Source organism: Trichoplusia ni, chromosome 10 (genome assembly GCF_003590095.1).
Source record: "Trichoplusia ni isolate ovarian cell line Hi5 chromosome 10, tn1, whole genome shotgun sequence".
NCBI lineage: Eukaryota > Metazoa > Arthropoda > Insecta > Lepidoptera > Noctuidae > Trichoplusia > Trichoplusia ni.
Genome location: NC_039487.1, coordinates 1,675,653 through 1,702,049, shown reverse-complemented (window position 1 = coordinate 1,702,049; position 26,397 = coordinate 1,675,653). Strand labels below are relative to the sequence as shown.

The window sequence follows — 26,397 nt, the reverse complement described above, 5'->3', positions numbered from 1 at the left end:
CGCGACTTCGTTACAAAAAGAGACAGCTAACTGTACGTATAACTCTATCCTGCTCTTCCATATGATTCTAAATCTTCATAATATGAAAGAATGGAAGAAAGAGAGGTAAGATGAACTAATAGTATAGAATAATATTACAAAAATGTTCATTACTATTTGTTTCTTGTTTGCCTTACCTTGTCCGACGATCAGCTGGGCTGTAGAACAAAAACAACATTTTAGTATACTATAATAATTCTTTACTTATAACTACATCTATATTATGTTAATATTTTTTAACCCTTTCAACCCTGTCACAATTACGCTCCAAGAAAACAAATGACGTAAAGTTTGTAAAATCTGATAAAGACTGTGCGCAAAGTCTGTTTTCTTCAATTATTACTCAAATGTGACGTGACTTATCAAAAAGAAATGTAATCTTAATCATACAACAGAAAAAAATTAATCAGTTCTGACGATTGTCAAAATGCTTTTAACTCAAACTTTTATAGAAACTACTAAGACAGCAAAAACTAGTCGGGCACTCCGATAAATACGCATAATTAAACCGTTGCATCATTTAATAATGAATTAGTATCACGATAGTTATAGCTACCGGCACGGATCTTGAGTGCTGACCTTCACCTGCGCAGAAGTGATGTTTTGTGTCCCTTTTGCGGTATGAAGTGAGGCGCGGGCGGACTACAGTGCAGTGATTGTCCCGCAGCGCATCGCGTCATGGTCGGTATGAGGGATTCGTTCTTTGCTGCAGTTGCATGCACCTCAAGACGACGAGTACGCAGAATTGATTGGCGTTTTATTTTATGATGCGCAAAGCGAACCCTCTCTTCCGCCGAGCGCTCAAGATCCGTGGCGGTAACTATACTAAAGAAAATATCAATAATAATAAGAATGAGTACTGTACCGCTTGCCAACTCGATGTAGTCCACCGTGAATCCATCGAGCTGCATCATCTCGGCGGGCTCCGACTTCTTGTCCTTGTAGGAGCAGAGCGCGAAGGTATACTGGCTCACTTGCACCAGCACCATGTAGCGACGCTTCCATTTACGCCACACGTTCTTGCCTATCACGTGGAGGTAGCTGGTGGCAAAGATATTAAAATTACCGTCATCTCCTCCAGAACATGTTAGAATTTTCTTCTTGTAGTATTTCAAGACAACAATATTTATTCGTAATGAAATCAAATTTAACAAGCTAAATAAAAACGAGCAGTAATGCACAATAAAGGGTTTCCATTAATATTGTGGCGTGCCTCAGGGCCGTCATATTGCTCCCTTCTTTAAAGTTTGTTATGAACAATTGAATCACATCGATAACTGGGTAAAAGTTCGGTAGATGAAGATGCTCAGTAACTTACCCGCAATGTTTCATGTTGAGGGGCTTGTCCATGCGACAGGCGATTTTAATTCTGAGGTCTTGGTCAGGAAGGTTCTTCGGTACTGTCATACGATGCCATTCAGGCGCCTGAAAGGAAACAAATTTTAGGTAAAAATATGATAATATTTGCAGAATTATGATTATAACTTATATATTTACAGACTAGTTAAATTATATACACACCTAAAATAGTTAAGTACATAAAATCAAAACACCATAGTTAAAACAAAGCATCAATAAATCATTAGCATCATTGCCGGCTGTGCGAGGTAAAAACCAACCTACGGGTCACGCGAAGTGTCAAAAAGACGCTTTGCAAGATATTAAAAAAGAGCTTTACTGTCTCACTGCCTTTGCCTTGCCTTTCTCATTTATAGTAATGTCGCATTGAACACCTGATACCAAAATAACTTACTTTACTAGATAGAGGAGTGGGCCTGAGCACCACTTTCCCAAGTTCTTTGTCCTCCAGCGCCAGCACTCCAGGGTTCTCTGTGTACAGCTTAACCTTCACAGCGGGGAGGGGCTGTGTCGTACTGAAGTCACCCTGGGTATCCCACCTGTTCAGTCAGGATGAATTAGAAAGAAGATAAAACAGAATAATCAGAAAATTTTGGATTTATGTTTTATGAGTCTTGATTATTATAGAAAAACGTTTTTGCAAAATGAGTTTAAATAGTATTTCGAGTCAGAATATAAAAAATTGTGGTCATGTTTAAAAGAAAAGCTTTTTAGCACATTGAGTAAAAGTATTTCGAGTCAGAAGAAAATAAACAAGAGAGATCGAAAACCAAATTATTCTTTAAACAGAAATGTGCAACGAAATAAATGCTTCACATGACACACAGCTTAAATGATGAGAATCAAGAAAAACATTAACTATATTCTAATCCGAAAACAGACTTACATAGGTTTAGACGCCTCAGCTTGGTCGGTTTGAAGTTTGTCTCCCCCTTCAACTTCCATAGTGCAATAAACTATTCTATTTGGTGCTAAAGACTTGAGACCTTTCACCTCCATAACAACCACCTAGAATATGTTTAATACGACAGTAGTATTAGCAATAACAATGATCGCACAATTTTTGCTACTTTTGTTACAGCACGAGACAATATACAACTACCGAGTACAGAATCGTTTGAACTGAAACTTGAAATATTATTGATGTATTGACACATTTTAAAGGGTGTAATAAAGTTAGAATCTGATAACGATACTGCAAAATTTGCTTTTTTGTTGAAATGCAAATATATTATGAAGCTTTTGAAATATATGAGGAGCCTGTTTTTGATAGACTGATCAGCTTTCCTTATAGTTAACGCATTCTCTATACTAAGTTAATAGTGGACTTACTTAAATGTCGGACAGACAGAGAAAACGTTAAAAATAATAACTAAAATAAATCATATTAGACATTTTTGAAAATTGACCGGACTATCAAACTCCCTGACACAATTTACGTTCAACAATTCGTTCTGTACTCCTTCCCAAAAGTTACCTCTATCTGGAACGTAAGCACTACATCCATTTTTGTAAGCTGTGCATCGATTTCGGTGCCGTCTGCCTCCCCCGTCAGCTTGTTAGCAAGGGACCCTTGCGATCTGAAACACAGCTGCTTACTCAACCTTGGACTCGGATCCGGTCCAGCATTCGATCTAAACTCCATTAAGCAATCATTTTAAAATACCACCACCAAAATATTTACAAGATTAATTCATCCCTCAAGATTATTTCGTTATTATTAATAAAGCACAATTAGGGTTTAATGTTAACACATTTGGAGAAGTAAGGAATGTTTATTTTATTGAAAGGATCAAGGGAGACATTCATTACATTGACAAGGAAATGATTGGTGGCATACAATATGAAAGCCCGTCACCGATACCAAGGATGATTAAGCATACAAAAGGATAACATTACAAACACGTCGGGACACATTAACTAAATCTAAGGTACTTTTATATGGTGGTAATGTTAATAAAGCGGAATGAAATTGAATAGAGATTCTAGTTGAAAGTGATGAAGAGAAAAGAGTAGAAACAATTTTCAAACTAATGGAAAGTGCATTCTCGTGTCGAGTCAATTTAGTTTAACTTCGCGTAATTGTTGCCAATGAACTTAATAAATACCACTCTTTCTAGAATCTCTTAAATTGTACGGCTGAATGAAAAGTATTATATAAATGTATAAATTTGAAGCGAAGCCCTAACAAAGCTTAAAGCTTATTTATTGTAGAATTATATTTAAATGAAGTATTTTATACAAAATAAAAACAGTACAAAAAAGGTAAAGATGTGAAACAAAAATAAAAGCAGTGGGGTAAAGTTAAGCTTTCTATGTTCACTTTAGGAAATCGTAACTACATATCAGGAGCTGTCGCTTAGGTGTTACTTTAGCTATTAAGACTAGAAGTATAAAATCTTTATCTACATTTTAATCAACTATAAGCTTATTTAAATCTTCTGGCAGTGTAGTGGAAGCTATTGTATATCCATTGTTGTCATCAAGTTTAATAACTTGTTTCATTGGACCACGCTTTTCATCTAATTTATCAAGTTTAGCATTAAGCTCTACTCTAGTTTACTGTCAATTAGCTACAGTGGTCCAGACGACAACTCAAGGATTGCAAACTGTATCATTCATGTTAGGAATGTGTAGGGTTCCTGCTACACAAGACACGTGCTTAAAATTATCAATTCTGTACTCATTACTTGTACTTCCTTTATTATTACCGTCCGGTATGTGCCAGGGACAGAAAAAACCAAATAGAAATGAACAAGTAGAAAACATAAATGTCTGGATGAACGTCTAAGGAGTAGATAAAACGGTTGTAGTTCAAGTGCAAGAAATCCATGCAAAAGTAATAGAATCACTCTAGTTGATGTAGGAGAATATATTACTTTTGCAAAACTAGACTAAGTAGAGGATAAAATCGATATTAGTGATGATTAAACGTTGCATCCAGATGAGATTATCAGTAGAAACGAAAACATTCTAATAGCGAGACAGGTGAAACACAACATTTAGTTACAGACATTTAAATATAGGTTTTAGATTTTGATCTCAACAATGATTTTGAGCTCTCCATACATTTCTTAATATTAACCGTAAGTATTTTAATCAGATAAGAAGGTAAACAGTTTTGCATGAATGTATGGGGGGCTTTTTGTTTTAAATTTATTTAATCCTTTGTACACTTTTGTCAAAGAATAATTAATTATTATCGTTATTTCGTCAAAACTTTTATTCGGGAATGACTTCATTCTCATTCAAATAATCTTTTATTTAATAACATTGAAAAGTGTACTCTGGGTTTCTTTTATCACACATATATTCTAAATACACATTTAGAAATAAGATGCAAAGAAAATACTTTGAGAAGTTACAATTTTGAGTATAAATGGGCCTATTATAAAGTTTTTTCTTTGCATCGTCAAAATAGGCATTGAAATCCATAGAACATTATGGCTTTTAAATATTTAAATCTCAATTCCATTTAACAAACATTCAATGCTGATTGACCATTGATAACCATAAAACAAAATAAAAAGACAAATAAATGTTGGACTTTGTTGAAATCGTCCAATTTTTTCGGATCTTTTATCATTGGCCAATCAACAGCGTACATTGACCACATCCAATACATACAGCAATGATATCACATTCATTTAAACATCAAATGACACATTTATATTTGTTTAAGGACACAAAGAGAAGGTTCCAAATACTAGAGCGGTTTCTTCTAAGTAAAAATTTAGTTAATCTGTAGTACATGTTTTTTCTGTACGTAGACACTTTTTGAAAATCCCAAAAGATGAAATTTTTAAGATGTATGGAAGCAACGTTTCTCGTAAAAGTAGTTCCTTTGAACAATTCTATTAACGTTTGCTTATTATATTTCAGTCTGTTATCAAGAGGGAAATATTTGACAATTATAGAACAGTAGCGTGTTAAAATCTTATGATACCAAGTATTTGGAACAAAAACATTAAAAATTGTACCAGCTTTTCAGATTCCGCTGTGGATTGAAAGATTTGCGCTTTCATTTCCATTATTTCATTAGCTACGATCTCATTTCTTAACAGATTCTTTAAATATATTTGTTTTCCCCGTATTATTGTGTTGAACACTGACTGTGATTATACCGCTTGATTTATGGAGGCCGTATTTAGAATCAGCCCCACCCTTGGACACTGGGAGGGATTCCAGGTTGGCCATCAAAAGGTGATGGAACTCTTCAACTCTTCGATGTAGAGGACTCCATTTCTTTGAGCACGAATTTCGCATCAACTTGCGGTCTTAAGAATTAAATTATCTGAATTTATTATTTGCAATGGAATTTGAATCGTATCATTTGTCAGTAGTGTTCAATATTGATTTTGGTTACAACTTAAATAAATATGTCTTTGATTACCTTTTCCCATTTCATTAACTTTCTGCATTCTGCCATCGAGTTCTCTTCTTATAGCTGCCGCTGTTCATCGGCGGAGTCCAACTGCAATAGATAGTTAGGTTACTTACTTTTGCCGATATCTTAGTTTGAAGATTCAAAATTCTACTTCGTTATGGTATTTAGAAGATTTCATTTCGATTATAATGCTGGAAACGATATATTCCAATAGAATTTAATGACGCTATAAATAAGTATTTGTCGATTAGTGTTCTGTCACGAACACCTTTTAACATTTTTTTTGAAACATTTACTTACAAGAAGGGCATTGAAAAGCAGTTGATGTTCAAACTTCTTGACGCCTAGTATTTGCTGGAACATGTCGTTAAAGCTTTCCTTGCTGAGAATGCATTCAGCGTTAAGGCTCTGTTGCTGCGCACGCGACGGTCTCTTCGACTCATCGTCTCCCGGTATGCCTGAAGGTTAAAACTCTTGAAATAAAAGCCAAAACAGTCGAAGACTTTGGTGTAGAAATACATAAAGTAGAAGACAAAAAAGTATCTGATGATCCAGACACTTTGGATAAAGATAAACTATCGAACAAAGTTGGTGTCAAATAAGTAAAGTGCCGTTCATGTGATGTAAATTTTGAACTATTTGTAAAACTTTGTCATAGTTTTATTTAAAAATTCGGAGTTGTCCAAGAACCCGACTTAAGCTAAATAAATACTTTAACATAGATTGTGGTGTACACAAAAAGCCATGATTGTGATTTTGGACACATCAGTTCATGCAGTGCACTTATCTAAACACTACCTCGAACATCCTTTTAGTGACAAAATGTAAAATATACTCATATGTGTAGTCGTTATAGAACCGCGTGTTACTGTAAAGTTATAAGTGTATACAAAGCGAATAATATAAATAAAAAAGAGAATACCGATGAAATTACAATTGTAACCGAAGATGTAAAAACTGTATCAAATTTAACCGTTGATGACGCAATTACTTTAAGCATTGTACATAATAATTTTATGTAAGAAAGTACGGTGAAACTTAAAGATATATAAAAAATAGTGATCGAATATAAATAGGTAGATATCGAAAACGTTTTTTATCTTCATATAAACCGCCTCGAAGAATTCTAAAATAAAGCAACAGCACAAGACGAAAGCCAAAAAATGGAAAAGGAAGGTACAAATGATAATTTTGTCGAGTGATACCTGTTATTCCTGTTCAGGATGTGTGAGAGAGACATGTCGTGAGAGAAAGGGAAAGAAACACAGACAGTGAGACAGACACAGGCACACACATTTCTGGTACATTTAGTTTTAGGATGTTTGCAAAATCGGAAATTGCTTAATTTTCGAGTTTGCTAAGCGCACCTCAAGTGAAATTACATCTTTTTTTTTCAGATTCTGTTTCGTTTTTAACAATTTCTTTAATGTTAATTTTATTTTTATCATCATTGAGGTGTGCTTTTAGTGATTTTAACCATTTACATTCTACTATACCTACACATACCAGTTGCATACATTTCATCCAAGCTTTGTGATCTTGTCGAACTAAATCATTCAAACTATACGTTACATTCGCTTATTATTATTTTACCTTATTTATAAACAATACAAATACCCGTGTGGTGCCGGGCTAGAATTGCACCACCCCATTCTTCTCGTGGGTGTCGTAGGAGGCGACTAAGGGACAAAACAACACCGGGGGCGGGCAGCAGCGCCCCACGGAGAATAACTATACCACAGAACTGCGGTCACCAACCCGCATGCCAAGCGTGGTGACTACGGCAATCCCCCTCTTATGCAGCACAATTTAAATTCACGGCCCCCAGTTCCCGGTAGCTGCACTATTCCTGGCCATGGTACCGGCCACGGTAACGGTGCAGTGGGGGGTGCTAAGAATCCCCGGGTGACGGCAGGGTACCTACGCAAATTGACTTTGGCGACGTATAACGGACGTACACTACGGCTGAACGAGCACGTTGCCGAATTGGAAGTAGAGTTAAGTCGTATTAACTGGCATATCGTAGGGTTATCAGAACTTCGAAGACAGGGGGAGGAGACGATAACTCTCGAGGCTGGTCACTTACTCTATTTCCGAGAAGGACACCAACCATCTCAAGGTGGCGTCGGTTTTATGATCCACAAGTCACTCAAGGGCAGCATTGTGGAAGTTGGCAGTGTGTCGGCAAGGGTGGCATACCTTGTTCTTAAAATAACGGAGCGTTACACTTTGAAGGTCATTCAAGTGTATGCCCAACGTCTTCGCACCCAGACGACGAAGTCGAGGCCATGTACGAAGACATAGTGAAAGCTATGTCTCGTACCAAAACATTCTACACTGTTGTCATGGGTGACTTCAACGCCAAAGTAGGAGTACAAGAGAATGGCGAGTCGAGAGTGGGTCCCTTCGGCTTTGGGCGCAGAAATCACAGGGGGCAAATGCTGGTAAACTTCCTCGAGCTCAGGGGCTCTTCCTGATGAACTCATTCTTTCAGAAGAAGCCCCAAAGGAAGTGGACCTGGCGGAGCCCCGATAACGTGACGAGGAACGAGATAGACTTCATTATGTCAAACAAGCGCCAGATATTCAGAGATGTCTCTGTGATTAACAGGGTCAATACCGGTAGTGATCACCGACTGGTAAGAGGCACTCTGAGTATAAATCTCAAAATCGAGCGAGCGCGATTGATGAAGTCAACTCTCAGACCAACCGTGCCCCAGGTCGAGGCTGGCTGCGAAAGCTTCCAGTTGGAGCTACGAAATCGATTCGCTATGTTGGAAACTACTCAGGATATTAGCGACGCCACCGATTGTCTGGTACGGGTTGTCCGTGAGGTGGGCTATAAGTATTTTCGACCGATGAGTAATGGACGCAAGTCGGCACTCACCAGCGAGACCCTGGAATTGATGAGGAAACGGCGAGAAAACATAAACGCAACACCGTCTGAGCGTCAGGTACTTAACAGGGAGATAAAAAAGCTGATAAGACGCGATACTCGGCGTGCGAATACCCGATCCATTGAGCAAGCTATAGAGCGGAACCAAGGCTCAAAAGTATTTTCCAAGGCTCATATCTCCCGTTGTCACCTGACAAAACTCAGTACGTCACAGGGCACTACCGTTACCTCGAAGCCAGAGATACTCGCTGAAGTCGAAAAGTATTATGGGGACTTATACTCACCAAAATCGAGCCCGCCCCAAGCACACAGCGCGGATGACCCACGAGCCAGACTTACACGCCACCTTACAGACGAGCTTCCCGACATTGACATGGGTGAGATTAGAATAGCTCTCGGACAGCTACACAACAACAAAGCTCCGGGAGATGACGGAATAACCACTGAGCTGCTCAAGGCAGGTGGAACACCTGTCTTGACAGAGCTTGTTAAGCTCTTCAATTCCGTCATCCATACTGGCATAACACCGGAGGCATGGAGCAGAAGCGTGGTGGTATTATTTTTCAAAAAAGGCGATAATACGCGGCTTGAAAATTACCGCCCCATTTCACTTCTGAGCCATGTGTATAAGCTGTTCTCGAGGGTTATCTCGAATCGTCTCGCCCAAAAGTTCGATGACTTCCAGCCACCGGAGCAGGCCGGGTTTCGAAAAGGCTACAGCACCGTGGACCACATACATACGCTAAGGCAAATTATACAGAAGACAGAGGAGTATAATCAACCTCTATGCCTAGCGTATGTGGACTACGAAAAAGCCTTCGACACCGTCGAGACTTGGGCTGTGATGGAATCCATGCAGAGATGTCTCGTGGACTGCCGATATGTCGAGGTGCTGAGGTGTTTGTACAAGGCCGCGACAATGACCGTTCAAGTACAAGAACAGAGCACAAAACCAATCCAATTGCGTCGAGGAGTAAGACAGGGAGACGTAATCTCTCCGAAACTGTTTACAAACGCATTGGAGGACGTTTTTTAAAACGCTTGATTGGAAAGGACGGGGATTGAACATCAACGGTCAGTACATCTCACACCTGCGATTTGCAGATGACATAGTCATCATGGCGGAATCTCTGCAGGAGTTGGAGCTGATGCTTAACGGCCTAAGCGATTCTTCGCGACGTGTGGGTCTCGGAATGAACCTAAATAAAACTAAAGTCATGTACAATGGCCTTGTTCTTCCGAGACCCGTGGTCGTAAATGGCGCTGCTCTCGAGGTTGTGCAAGAATACATATATCTTGGCCAAACCATCCAACTGGGGCGACACAACTTCGAGAAGGAAGCGAGCAGAAGAATACGTTTGGGCTGGGCAGCATTCGGGAAGCTACGTCATATCTTTGAATCGTCGATACCACAATCCCTTAAGACCAGGGTCTTTAACCAGTGCGTCCTACCCGTAATGACGTATGGAGCTGAAACGTGGACACTCACCGTGGGCCTGGTCCATAAATTCAAGGTTGCTCAGCGTGCGATGGAGAGAGCGATGCTCGGGGTATCTCTGGTGGATAAAATTCGTAACGAAGTCATCCGCCAGAGAACCAAAGTTACCGATATTGCTCGCAGAATCAGCACGCTGAAGTGGAAATGGGCCGGCCATGTCTGCAGACGGACAGACGGTCGATGGAGCAGACACGTGTTAGAGTGGAGACCACGTTTAGGCAAACGTAGTGTAGGACGTCCTGCGGCACGATGGACCGATGATTTGAAGAAGGTGGCTGGCAGCGGATGGATGCGGGCTGCCCAGGACCGGGATGGTTGGCGCTCTTTGGGGGAGGCCTACGTTCAGCAGTGGACGGCGATAGGCTGAGATGATGATATTTATAAAATCTATAATAATACCGGAGACCGACGCGACGATTAAAAAAATAATTCTCTTCAATCACATTTTCGTTCGTTTTTATCATTTTCTTAATTTTGCTACGGGTAATATTTCTTACATTTAAATTCCTAAATATATATGTATATGTAATATCTAGGTTTACACATATTCTACCAGTCAGCACACATATTCTTGTGTCTACGGAGCCAAGACCATATTAACCAATAAAATTCAATTTTGACAATTTTCAACAAGGAAACGTTCAGGATAAGTTTTGTCTATTTTTAGGTGAAGGCATCCATTAATACCTTACTTAACATCTTTATAACTAAGAATAATTACGAGAAGAATCATTATTATAACTATAACTAAATACCTATTAGTGAAAAATTTGTAGACTGCATTAAGTAGTTTGCTAGCTACTAACGACTTATGACCATTTAGACATTTCAGCAGGTTAGGGTAGGTCCGAAGAGCAAACACGATTTCAAAAACAAACTAAAGTCTTTCAAAAAAATGAATCTATAAAAAAACATCAAAAATAATGATTCCGAAATGCTTCCTTTCAATGACCAAAAATAACTTTATCACGGTCTGTAATATACGTAGATAAAGATCACATATCTGAAATTATAATTGGATATTTACAGAACATTCCCCAGAAACTCTATATTTAATCATTTATTAAATTTCTAGGAAGGCGAACAGGCTTTAGTTCAAATAAATTCGTTTGAGGTAAAATTGAACATTATACGCCATAATTTTCCTTTGAAGAAGATATCAGAACCAATTATTATTAACAATATGATTTCGTTTTATAAAGGCTTTATATTTACGGGTATAAGATAATAAATGGAAGATTTTTGCTTTGTGAATTGTTATATCCAAAGAAATTTAAACCTAAGAAAAGATAATTCTATTGTAGATTTTATTTTGAAAACCATTGTTGGTCCTTTAAAATCAATTAATTATTCATTGAGAAACGAGGTGCACATGATATGGTACTTCAAAAGCTTTAAAACACTGATTCATTAGTTGACAGCTGTCTCAAATACTATAGTGTATATATTACTGAGGGACAGCCAAAAAAAATGCAGTTATGACACAGCTCAGAGCAAGGTTTTCTTAAGACTAAGAAAAGATACTAAAATGAGACTTATTGAAGAAGCCTTACTGACTGAGTCGGACTAGATGCGTCAGAACGGAGGCGTATGTGACGCAACATCAGAGAGGCCTATGTCCAGCAGTGGATCGCAATAGCTGACTTGATTGATTGTTTGATTAATAGAACGAACTTCAATCTCTTGTTCTTCATTAAGGCCAATTAAAATCCAATCAAGATGAGAAGGCTCCCGTAGACCCAAGCTCTAAACATTTACATTTACATTGCAAACTCAAGCACATGAACAGTTAAGCATCACACTGCTGCATGCCTCACACCCTCACTTCAAACGGATGAACAACGAAAAGAAATTTCTTCAGAATCCAACGATAAAAAAATCTCTTGCAATAAGATTTAGATCAAGAGTAATTATTTTTATAGCATTCATTTCGTAAATGCCTATATTCTTAAACTCAAGTAAATCAATATTAGCATAGAAAGGTACTAATAAATTAAAGACTACAAGGTTTATTCAATTTTCAGCTATTGCTAAGACTTTTACATTATTCGACTTAGTTGTTTCATTACATAAACCGTATACATGCTCATTCTTCTAATATTCTAGATTTTCATTATCTTTACAAAGCAATAATAATATAAAATAAAATTTGATCTTATTACATAAAACAACGTCAAGAAGTTAATATCGAAGAAATTCATTTTCGTTTTCGTCGTCTTTAGCTTTACCTTCGAGAAAAGCGAACATTTTATTGAAATCATAAAAGTCTCCATCGATCTATCAGGTTTTATTTGGATCTACATCATTTTCTACATTTGACTATACTTTATTGTCTTCATCATGATCATCTTCGCTTAATTCATTATCAAGTTCGCTTTTCCCATCTATTTTAATTTTATATGATCAAGCATCAAATATTAGACTTACCTGTACCCTTCATGATACAATCAAACTTGGCCAACCATGATGATAAAACTGTTTCTTTACTTAATCCATCAATTTCTGGGAGAGACCTGTGGGATACACGTTATACATATTCGGGATTCACAGCACGGCAAAATGAATTCTAACTGCAAAAGCATTAAGTTTAAATTTGTCTTTGGTCTTCCAGCAAGGCTTCTTAAGGGATCCTGAATGCTGTTTAAAAATACCAAAATTATTTTAATAGTTTATAATTTTTACTTTGTTACACTCCTCTGTCGGAAAGCCAATTTCATGATATTCGTGTATTCAGTCAAGGATAATGACCGTTAATACTCTTTGTTTCTTTACATCTAAGCTTCATTATCACCAAAACAAAAGTCTCAATCAAAGCAAATAAAACCATACTCCCTTTACTGAAGACAGCATTTTGATTACATTTAACAATACCCAAAAAAAATCAGCATGCAATCCCGAATTTGAGATCCATCCTAACATTCCAAACCTGACTCTCTTCTCGATGTTATTTCTGAAGACCTCTCTAAAGTCATGATGGGAACAGGCTCCTGACTTCACCATCTGTTCGACCCTCTCCGACTTGAGGAACACGTCGTGGTATGACTGAACTGCGTTTTGGAAAGCCTCATCTGCCAGGATCTGTGTTTCACCCTTGAGGAAAGCCTGGACAAATATGGATAGTGTATTAGTGTTAGTCCTATTTTGTTCATTGTGTAAAGAGCTATTGATTATCTAGCTTAAGTGTCATATCTACTATTGCTAATGACTAAGGGAATCGCTGGAATGTATGACGACGATAGGACTAACTCTCGTGACTCATAGGAGCGATATGAATTTTCCATACATTTGAGTGTGTTTTATAATACACGACTGTAAACACAAAACTAGGCTAAAAAAGCCGGAGCTAACATGTAGGAAGCTGTTTAGAAAGTTAGGTATTTTTCTATCGTTCGCAAATGTTCTCAAAAAAGACTTTAGACATGAAATCCTCATCGTGTTATTATTTTTGTCTTCCTTTGATACCAATCTGTATATTTATTTATGTTCTAAATAAATTAGTTCAAATGTAATAGAGAATTGTGCTCCGATTACAAGTATCTGTTAATGTAAGAATAAATTAATGTTAACCTTTTGTTCCTCTTGTAAAATAAACGATCATTATAATTCCTTTTGTGTTCTATTTTAATTTCAATGAAAATATAAGAACCATGTTTAATTATTATGATTGTTAAAGATATATGTATGTTTTAACAGAAAAGCTTATTTAATTGCTCTATTAAAAAAAAAAATATGATGTTTTGGTTTCATTTTAATATTCCAAAAATAAATTGGAAACGATTGCTCTTATTGTGATGTCGGATTTATTTAGTAAAATATTTTAGAAATAAAAGTAGATTTTAATGATGCCTATGGAACAGTTAACCTAGAATGTGTAAAAAAATCGTTATGAATAATAAACAAAGTACGCATAACAAGAAAAGAGGTACCTTCTGTGAGAATCATTATGAAGACATTATAAGACAGTTTATTACGCATATTTATAATAGGGAACGCTCCACTAATTTGACTCGCGAAACTACCGTCGTATTAGCTCATGTTTAGTAGCAGGTTTGGTCCGAAATTATTTTCGTGATTCCGATAAATACTCATGACTAACCCGTTGTATGATAAAACTTATAATTTAAGTCAAGTTTCTGATAACAAGAAGCTGCAAAATAAGTCAAAAAATTTTCTTAAGTAATTTATTTTAGACAAATAATGGTTGCTTACCTGAAACCGAGCCTGGATGGTCTCCAGTTGATGAGGAGTCAGCTTTGTGTGTCTCCTCGTCATGTCAGTCGGTTGTTTAGCATTGAACGGATGGGCGATACATCGAGACACAAACACGTAAAGCTGGATGCGTCGCTTTTTGTCCTCTTCTAATTTTTCGATCTTTTCCTTTGATGGAAAAATAAATGTATTAGAAAGAAATGTAGTGAGAGAATCAGCATTATCGTTAATGATTAATTTCGGTTTAGTTCCCTTCGTGATCGAGGCAAAGTAAGTATCCTATAAACATTTCAGTCATAATGCATTGGTATTGTCAGGATTAAAATTCGTGAAATAACAATACTTGCTTTGCATCTATGGTTCTAAAATCACCTGGAGTTTTCCAAAATGGTGTGAGAGTTCAAAGTAAATATAAAATAACAGATAATATTACATTATTACTTATACTTTGAATTGCATTAAGATATCAGAAAGAACTGAAATTAAATTAAAGAAATATCATCAAAAAAGAGGACGTTTTTAATTTGTCTGTATCATATTTCTATTATGAAAACTCAGAACTTCGCACTTGATTGTTGATTATTATTCATTTATCGTGAATAGCTTTAGTCCCATAAAAATCTCAACAAGTTTGGCTCATTAATTTTTTTATTTGAAGGCCAAAGTTCAAGTTGTTCAAAACATCAAAAGAGTAGAATATTTACCTGAGGGTCTTGGTCCTTATCAGAATGGCTGGCACCTGAGGGGCTCGGCGAAGGCGCTGGTGCCTCCCCGGAGCTCGCACTCCCAGTGGACGTCCTGCGCAAGAAAGATCTACTCGATCTATAGCATTAAGTCGCCAATGTAAGTGAAAACGTCTTTACACACCGACTACATCCAAAATTGTACCTTGTCTTCCTGCTTTTTGGGCTGTTTTTAGATTGACGATACCTGGTCTGGTGTATATAGACTAATGGTTATGTTCGATTCTACTATCTAGTTTTAGCTCTATTACGATTTTATTACTTAAGCTGTCTTGTATTGCAAGCGTTACTGAAGATTTTTCTAGTATATTTTGAAAATTGTCAAGACTCTTAAATTTCTAAATCATTAGCTCTGATACTGCTGTGCAAAAACTTAATTCTATCAAGCTATGGCTCTATATCTTTTTTATAAAAAAGTATCAGTTAAGACTAAAAAATTAAACTTTTAAATTTTGCTGAAAGTGCTTCAATTATTAAGTTTGTTTTTCTACCACTACGTTTCACAGTAACTTTGTCGTTGTGAGACCGTTCAGTGTGCCGTCGTAACTCCGAGAGTTACGACGGCACACTGAACGGTCTCAATTTCACCAACTTTCATTAGGCTTTTTCAAACACGAGACAAATTCTTAAGGTATAGATGTAGATATAGAGGATATTTAACCTCATTCTCATTAATTTTGTAAACAACAGAATCACCACCAAAAAACTTATACTAAATAATAAACTAAACTAACAACTAAAACTATAACTAAGGGGTTTAGGTACAGGAGAGGTTACTACTTCTAAAGTAGCATCTAGATTGTTCTAGAATGTCAGTGAATGGAAATGGGCGTGAGTTAGATCTATTGGATGGAGTTGGTACTTACGCGTGGGGCGGGGGCGCGAGCGCTGCTGCTTCCCTCTGTCTTGTTGCCGGGTGAAGGGGCGCTGCTAAAGGTGCTGTTGCTAGAGGACTTGGACCTGTGAGGACAGAACGACCAAGAAGATTAGATAAGAGCACTAGGCATCATGTCGGGGGAGAGGGATTGTCCAAAAGGGTTACCGCAGTTTCGGTACACGAAGGGCAAAGGAGGAACATGGATAGGTTTCAGTCAGTAGGAGTTTGATACTCCTTTCCGTTCAATCCAAAGTGAAAGTGATGATTTTCCATCCGAATTAAGACATCATGTATGCATGACATCATTTTTCTATCCTGTACTTTTTAAAAAGTACTCGAAAGTAAACGAATCTAAGTTATCACAAGCCTAGCCTTTTCACACATATGTTAAGATCAGCTTCCAGTCTAACCGGATGCAGCTAAGTTCCAGTGTTTTATAAGGAGCCACTGCCTATTTGAACCTTAACCTATTTCCCTAGGCAACACGATAACCAAAGACTAATCAAGATCAAAATTAGGACCGGAAGGTAATGTCTATCATTGGAAAAATAAATAAATTAAATCATAAAGGATCATTATATATTAACTGTCACTGAAGATCGCAATTACGTCCATATGTAATTCCGAGTATCAAAAAATTTGTGCAAGTCGTATTAATTCTGGCAAGAAAGAATTAAAGAATAGATGCTTTTTTAAGAAAAAAAAAAAGAATACCGCTCTCCTTTTACTGCCGTCGCAACAAGTTTCTGTATAACTTAATCCTGTCATTCCAAGCTCGCTCTAAATAGCAATCCCACTATTATAAATCTGCTTGCTTTACAGTGATGAATGAAAACAAGTTTTTCTATTAACAAAAGTATTTCATTCTTTATTTGTCTTCAAGGTTTTCATTCACAATTGCAAGTTGAAAGGGACGCTTAAATAAAATAAATGAATGAAACTTTTTGTCTGGTTCTTGGTTGAATGGAATCAGAAGTTTTGCAATGGATGGTAGTTTTACCGTCGGGTCTTGTTCATATTTCTTTACTTTCTCGTAATCTATTAGCTGGCTTTTGTTAAAATTGTTTTGCTCCTAAAAACTCCTTCTGTATCGGGGGATTTTGGGAACAGTCAAATCCCATACACGAAGAGAACCACACTCAGTCCAGGAGTGCGTGGATCACACAAATGCTTGTACTGTACGGGAATCCAACCCATAACAGGTCGTGCTCTGTGGGGATCTACTCAACTCGGCACAGACACATCTTGCATGTGATCCACATTGCATCTATCTTACCTGTATTTTAATTTATCTATATCTTTACACAGAACTTTTAAAATTGGATCTTACCTGGCAGACCAGCTGTGGACCCTCGAGGCAGTTCTGGCTTCCCTCGTACTGATGGCCTCCCACCAGCAAGGGAAGCAGGTGGCATAACTGCGAGAAAATTATTGGATTAGGTTTACTTAAGAAATATACTGAATTAGTGTATTGTTGTTCGTTGTAGAGTCGGTTGGCGATGGATAAAAAAACTTCCTTAGATTTTCTAACAAATTGACTGTCTTGATTGAACTGGCCAGTTCTATTTTTTTTTAAATCGTAACTAATGAATTTCATTTCAAATTTTGATCGTTATTATGTGAATCTTAATCGCAATTTGTTTTTCATCAGACTCTACTTTTTCATGATTATCCGATCCACCTTTATCCGATCTTTCTTGTTCTTACCTGTCTATACAGTTCTTTGCTAGTTTTTCCCGGTACATATTAGTTCTCACCTGGTAATTTACCGGGCTGCTTCTTGTGTTCATCCTCACTGTCTTCCTCCGAGGAGCTTGGGTCGATCATGTTGCTGCTTCTGTCAACAACGGGAAATAAAATTGTTTACTCAATGATAATTATCCTAAATTCAAAAAGGTTGGAATTACGATATTCAGTATCTAGCTGATATGAATATGTCTTTAGTCATTCTGTTTGTGTTACGGTTTTAAGTGCTAATATTTTTTGAAGTCGGATTTAATAAAAAAATAACTGCTTTTACAGAATTATTATTGTAATAACTAGATTCCGCATATGCGTTTGCAATGCGACTTCAGAAATGTTTAAGTAGCTGAGAAACAATAATCCTGTTTGACAACGATAAAACCACCCTGCTCATGTTTAAACCAAATGTAAGTCTGATCTTAATCTAATCATTAGTAATCTAGTATGTTACAATTACAAATATATTCATTTTATTAAAACAGATATTAACAGAAAACAACAGATTTAATAGAACCGCTTACAAAACAAACCAGCTAAAATCCTGTACAACTTGTTTGCAAACTCTAATGTGCAATTATGCGCCACCCAGAAACAAAATCTATTTGTAGCAACAAATATTTTTGGTACTTTACATCCCAAGTACCAAGTGCATTTCCCAATGTTGTTTGTAAAGTTTTCTCGACAACACGTTGTTGCTATAATCGTAAATATTGGTTTTCATTGCATTAGTGACACCGAGGTACAAGTATCTTTAGAAAAGAAAATCTTCGTTATATGTTTAACAATTTTACAGAGACGCTTTTTGCACTTTACAGACCCTATTGCAATACTTTAAGACATTCTAGTATTTCTATCGTTATGTTTTGGAAAAGAAAAGCCAATAAAACAAAGGACTTATTTTGTAAAATTCTCACTGATAAAAAAAATACTCAAGAACGCTGACGTTCAGTATTTAACCGTTAGCTTAGCATAAGAAAGAAAAGATCAAATACTTAGTCCAGAAATAACTATAAGATCAAATATCTATTTAAGTTTTCTGAAAACTATAATAAAGACTGGTTTTAAACTTAAGATAAATCCTTTACACGTCGTAACTGAGTGCTTCCTTGAAAACATGAGTTTGCACTTGAGACTAAGCTTAGTTCAAGTATTCAACTAGAATTTTTATCATAGCCCAAGCCACTACTTGGTTTTATGGGTTACTGTATGGAGGTAAAGCCAAAAATTGAGGTGATTTTAGACTACAAAAACTTATCTGTGGTTAATATTATAAAGCTGAAGAGTTTGTTTGTTTGAACGCGGTAATCGCGGTACAAAAATCTTTCAGGTTTAGATAACCCATTTATTAAGCAATGCCATTGGTTATGTACTACGCTATGGTTAATAGGTGCAGAGCAGTAATTAAATGTTGCACAAAAACGGTGATAAGATACGTGAACTCTCAAACTATAAATCCGATTTCAAAAAATCTATACTTAGATATTTTTGTCAAAACCCTCTTACTATAGTTCATTAAACTCCATTATTTTAACACAAGGCGTTAGTTGACTCTCTAGGTTCATCTCAAACCCCAAAAACCTCTGAAATCACAGTTATTAATTTCAGCCTATAATCTACAATATTGAATTTAGTTTCATCCATTGGCAAATACGTCTTTAGTTCGAGAATCGAGATATAAATAGCCAAAAGGCTAGAGTATTGATTGGCTGTGACTACACTACAGCCTACCACGACATCTTAAATAAATACTGCAGGTGAGGAAAAGAGATATCGCTTTATGCATCGTAGCTCTTTCTCGCTTACTCCACTGTAAGTCTTACTTTAAGAGCTGGTATTTGATACTTGGTAGAAGCTGACGTATCTCTTCATATGAGACCCTTACGATGGATTCTTTGATCCGATTTAATGATGTCAGTCGCTTATAGGAAGGTGGAAATATTGATAGAATATAGTAACTATGTATATGCATCCAAATTGCTTGTTAGAGTAATTCGGTGGGGTTTAATAATCTCGCTAAACCTACTTCGAGCGATTTTTTGGGGTTTGATCCCCGCGTAGAACAAGCATTTGAGTGTGTGAATGCTTGTTCTGAGTCTGAGTGTCTTTGTGCACGTGATTTGTTTGTTTGAAAGATTAAATTTAAACATAAAGATTAAATTCCTTAGTGTCGGGGTCGTAAACAAGTAGGGTTAATTTTCTTACCATTTGCATACGGAACCCTAAGATCATCAATATATAAGTAACCACTTACACTTACTATCTAATCAGTGAGTATTAAGTTCTGGTGATACTGAAGCTGACGCCAAAATAGTTTGGCAAAACCAAAATTATGGGCTTGGTAAGAAACAAGAGTGGCTAATTGACAGTAGTGGTGAGATGTAACATGAGCCTCGAAAAAGGTTCCATAAGATTTTAGGGGTACTGTTCGGAAAGGGTAAAAATGGGCTCCGCTGTCTGTCTGTCTGTTCGTCTGTCACTAGGCTGAATATCATGCAGTTAGATAGTAGACAGTTAGTTCGGGTTTTATTTGATAGTTAGTCGTAATAATACCGCTATGTTTAAAAATTAAATTGTTTATTAATCAATTTCATATGAAAGCTAAACAACCGAGATGTTTATTTTACATCTATATTTTAATATATAAAGCTGGCGAGTTTGTTTGTTTGTTTGAACGCGCAAATCTCAGGAACTACTGGTTCAAATTGAAAAGTTCTTTATCGAGGAAGGTTTTAGGCTATATACCATCACGCTGCAACTAATAGGAGTGAAGATACAATGGAAAATGTGGAAAAAACATGGCAGGTATAAATCATAACTTACATCTTCTAACCACGCGGACGAAGTCGCGGGCAACAGCTAGTACTCAAATAAAAGAATAACTAAGAAATACTTCCGATAGTAATAAAAAAACGGGGAAGAAAATCTTGTAAAACAGCGAACGAAAAAACTCCGATAACAATTTTTGGGACTCCAAATACAGCATAAAGATTTAAAAGTCAAAGCTATCACCCATAAAAGGAGATTGAATACGAAATACATCAATTTATAATACATAAAGTGTATGAAATATAAAATACGGGGCAAATAGTAGGTTAAAGGGGACCCGGACCTCATGAATTATTCAGTAGACTTGCATAACCATTAGGTCTGGGAGGGCTGGAATTACTCTCATATTGGCATTCGTATGGGTGGTGAAAACTCAACGGGTTATGAACTTGCTAGCTTTATCTTGTGACTTGCGAGTGTGTAAATTATTATGCCAGTTATAGCTTCAAAAACAACACTTCTTTATCGTATTCGGATAAATTAAATATATATATATAATTATAAATTCTCTGGGTTATATCCAGGATGTAATCTACTTCCAGGACAATTTTTTTTTAAATTTGGCCTTGCATTTTGAACGTAAAGAGTTCATAAACATATGCATATACAAACAAACTTAAGAGCTTTAATATTAGTATGTGATAGAGCTATAGTCATTATAGTAAGGTTTCAAAAATGCTTGAAAACTAGGGAATATTCTGACTTATTGGTCCAAAATCACATTAACTTTGCTCGATCTGGGAGCCGCAAAATATATGGGCCAATGCATATATGTTTGGTACGTATAAGATGGCTATGCAGAATCCATCAGGAGGTCACCATGGTATCCATGGTCCAATATATCCAAATAACCCATAAAGGGATTTAAACCCGTCAAGGCCCTTAATAAAAGATAGCTTTTCCATCCTATCCCCAGTTGTTTCCGTAATAATGCTTTGTCTATTACCATAAAATACCAATTCAATAACGCCAGGATTCAATAAATAGAGCCTTCGTATTGAACCTGTACATTCAATTGCATGGAATTGACTGCAATTGTAAAAAGAAATATACGGTTTCCTTCGCCATTAAAATGCCAACCTTATTGTTGAAGGAAGTAGGTGTCAATTGCATTGTAAGCAATAAATTGATTGTGCATTTGAATTCAAAGGCAGCGTTTTCAATTTGAACGGATTTTTAATTTAAAGCTTTTCTTTGTTCGGTCTTGGTAGATAGTTATACCAATTAAATAAGTCTTATAGTAGCAGATCGTTGTGCACTAGCGAAATATTCAATTTTACCAGTTTTACTGAATACTGAAGAAAGAAACAGCCTGCGTTGAAAAGTATATCAAATTGTGCTCAACTTTTCGTAAGCATAATACGTACAAAAGGTGTGCTAATTGGTAAGTCTTCTAAAGAAATTGTTTGACTCCCAGAATTATTTATTAAATAATTAAAATATGGAATCTATAGCCAAGTGTTACAACTTACAAGTCACCAAGAAAAAACCCCACGTAGCACAGGCTTTTATGTGATCCACGAATGCTTTTCTGAGTCTGCGTGTCATTGTGTATGTGACTTGAATGTTTGTGAAATTCCTTGCGATACGAGGAAAAAATTGATTAATGCAGCTTAAAACAAATCTAAGTAGATATAAATAGAAGAGATGTTTCATGGTTATGATAATTATTTAAGACAGTATATGTTAATTAGATTCAGTCTTCTAGTTTTATCCACAACGAAGTTACAGGGGGTCGAAAATGGTCTGAATTGCTTCGAGAAAAGGATGGTACGGCCGTGACGCTTTTTTGCTCGACTTGGTGGGGGCACGGCCGTGCCCCCAGATTACAAACATTTACGTTTTAACGTTTCTTTACAGTGTATTTGTTTTACATTATCTGTGGGTTTAAATACAAACTAAATCAACTTTAGCCTCCAGCCTTCTCGCGATCAAAATTAGTCCCGGTAATTAGGTACTGAAATAACAAATTACATATTCTGTTTCTAAATTTCTCGATCAAAGAGAAAATTATAATATTTATGCTTTATTAGTAGTTCTCTGAATTAAATTTAAACTGCGAAAGATAACGTGAATTTTATTCTCTTTGCTGGAATAACATTATTTCATTAATTTTAATTGAATGTTTTAATATTTATGGATATGATTTTACGTTTAATTTTCAGTTGATGAATTTATTTTTCCTTTGCTGTATAAATTAAACCAGTAAGGGCGAGTCAAACTTGCGACTTTCAGGATTCCGTGCAAAAGATAAAGAGATATTTGCCAAAATTATGGTCAACTATCTAATTGATGACCGTTGCTCAACATTCATTTAGATTTTTATATTTCATATTATAAGGGCAATACAAAATACATTATCTACGAATACTGGTCTAGCTAGTTACCGCCAAAGTCATATTAATCCGTTATTACCGTCTAAGTAAAAAACCCTTAAAAGTAGTTTTTGAAAATTCTGTAAACCAACAACAGACAAAAAACCAGTTAAATAGCAAATTGTCACCACATTTTTTGTGGAGATCTCTTACAATCTGTCACATCTCCATAGGGAAAGCTATTTACGAACAGTTTTCACTTTAATATAGTTGGCAAACCAAAATAGAACCAATTACAAAAAAAAAATCGCAACCAAAACAATAATAGATCTATGGAGTAAATTCGTCGAAAAAAATTGCTTTAAAAAGATCTTCAATAAGTGGTACATACTGCTATATAGTACACACTCCTTGGTTAATTTTAACAACTTTCAATAATACTTTTATTACGCCGTAATAGAGAACCAATTTAACCCCGCTGATTTAATTGACACTCAATTAATTGTATTGAGTCTGGTAAGTAAGCTGACATAGAAATGGAAATGCTAGACAGGGACTTTACGATGAGATGAGAGTAATGAAAAAAATCAAACCTCAGACATCTCAACCTCAATTGCTTTACCAATACTGAGCTACATAGGTCACTCAACAAGATTTATAAATGTATTAAATGCATTGTTTTACGGCGAATTATCTCTACGTTTGCAATTAATTACAAATTTTATCCCCGTCATCGCTTTCCATTTATTAATATCATAAATGATTGCTATTATTGTGAAAAAGATGCCGTTATAAACTGTATAGACTGTGTAGCTATCTCGCTTTAACAAGAGCGAGTTCACAGTAAGCGCTCGGTCATTCCTCTAAGGAAGATAGTGGAAAATAGTTTCCTCGCGAGAGCATTCTAAAAATGCTTGAAGAATTTTCTATTATATGCTCTTATCATAGTACATTGGCGGGTATATGAGAAATGAGTATTAGGGGAAGTTTGACGAGAGTTTGTATTGGTATGGTCTTGTAAAGGGGAGGGATCTATATATATATATATATATATACAAATATATAAAGCTGAAGAGTTTGTTTGTTTGTTTGAACGCGCTAATCTCAGGAACTACTGGTCCAAATTGAAAAATTATTTTTGTGTTGAATAGACCATTAATCGAGGAAGGCTTTAGGCTATAAACCATCACGCTGCGACTAATAGGAGCGAAGATAGGTACAATGGAAAATGTGAAAAAACAGGGCAGGTATAAATCATAGCTTATATCTTCTACCCAAGGGAACGAAGTCGCGGGCAACAACTAGTCAAATATAAAGTTCAAGTAGGCCGAATTACGTGTAGACAGAAGCTAGATAGTTTGACAACCAGTCTCACTAAGGATTATAGCATAGTCGCTCCTCGTAAAATAATGGGACTTTAATGCATCTGGTTAGGCTGAAAGCCGACCCCAACATTGTTGGGAAAGGCTAGGACGATGATTTCAAGTACAATTTTTCAGGTACTTTAAAAACGTTACAGTAATGATTCTTAGTGTAGGTGTTGCCAAAAGAGTCACAAATATACATGTTATAGAACGAATATGAATGGACCAAAGAAAGGTGGATTGTGTGAAAAATGTTTTGGAAGAAAAAGGAGTTGGTGATAGCGCGACGATTGACAGGTTAGAATTGAAGAAAAGACGTTGAAAACTGATCAAAGGCAGGAAGGAAGAAACTCCTAAACAGTCTAATTTATAATGTGCCATCTTGTTCAACGTCTTCTTTTATAATATTTGTTCGCGAGTTGTGTTTATAATACAAATCTTGAATTTATCTTAGGACACCCTTATTAAATCTAGTATGCCTTAACGAATGAGTGTTTATTTTTTAGTGAGAAAGTATCAAAAATATCCCAAGAAAGAACGCCCGTTCCACCACTCTCCATCCACTCTTTCATAAAAAATAATTTGCTAAAATATTAAAGATCACATAATTTACTTTTAAAAATCGGCCTAGTTATTCTCAAGGGCTTTCAACCCTCATCTAGGTGAAACATGTAAAACGTTAATTAGGAAAAGTCGAGTTAAAAGGTTAAGACTGTATCGCTAACGAAGCGATGCTAATTTAAAAATATATTTTCGAAAAAAGGTTTTTACTGTAGGAATTTTATTTAGATATTGTTTAAAATAATATGTGCTGTTTAAAATGTCTAAATCGCATGTATTCGTATATTAGAAGATAGATGTACTTTTTACAATTTATCTTTTAGACAAAGATGCCTAACTTTGTAGCATTTTCGGAGTGCATTTTTTTTTTCCTAAAGTTTTGGACGTTTTAAGAGACAAAACAAAATAATTATAAGATTCTTAAGTATACAACATAAAATATTCCTAAGAAAACTCTTTCGACTCAAAAAAAAACTCTATTTTCTATTCACCCCTTGAAACCCCGATTTACAGTACCCAAACTATTGAATATCCGGTATCACTGAATCTGAACCAAGACGAAAACGAGAATCATACGATATTGCCGTCAAAATGTCATATCGTCTTTGTGCTAATGTCATTTTGACAGATATCGCATTATACCGCCGCGGGCATCGCGTAGAGGTCATATGGGGGTCAAAAAACCAATTCTTTATAACAATTCGTGACTGTGGTTTTGATTTTGATCGATCCCCGGATACCTAGCGACATTGAGGGGTCTGTACAAAGGACTCAGGAAAAGAAATTTGCAAAATAATGGCCATCGCTTGAAATCGATTTTCAGACTAAGTTATAAGTTGTTATGGTGGCAACAGCATCTTCAATGGTCTAGCTATCATGTATCATGCTTGCAGACGGATAAACAGCAAGCTTCAGTAGATTTTTCTAGTTTCCTCAACGACAAACAACTCACACACGTCGGATCTCATTGGAAGAGTTGTGATTTTTAATAAGTCTCGTAGTCAAAGTGCTAACCGTTAATTTAACAACATAATTAATAAACCAGCCTTTCAATAAAGTTGTTTATAAACTCTTAAATCAAATTTTATTCACTCTTAACATCCCAAAAACAAGAACCACATCAACAAAGTCTAAAGCTATGAAAACGACAAATAAAAACTTAATAATATTATGTTAATAGCATCGCTAACATAAGGCACAAACCTGAAGGTTTAATTACAAGCGACAGGGCTCTTGTTTTTACGACTCCGCCGGGGAAAAACAGTACCATAGTAAACCTTTGTTTGTTCCCTAATGCCATAGCACTCCACAATTCATAGAAACGGCGACAGCATCTACGTGACAAGAAAAACGAACACAAATGAAACAAGCGAATGTTGTATATTCAAAATACTTTTGTATTTTTTTGGAGAGTTTGAGTAGTCTTTTGAGGATTTTTAAGACGTGTTTGCTATGCTCCTTGAAACGGCTGCTTGAGTTTTAAAGGAGGTTTTATTAGACGTTGTTGTTAATGCGGCTGTAAAACCTATATGAAGCTGGGCTGGTCACATCTGTCAGATCCCGAATGAGTTTTGAGCTAGG

At 36.1% G+C, this 26,397-nt stretch overlaps 1 pseudogene; it reads right to left on the bottom strand.

The window, feature by feature from the left end:
• Positions 1-75: 75 nt before the first annotated feature.
• The window catches only part of LOC113498167, a 51,560-nt pseudogene continuing 25,238 nt past the window's right edge, over positions 76-26,397 (bottom strand).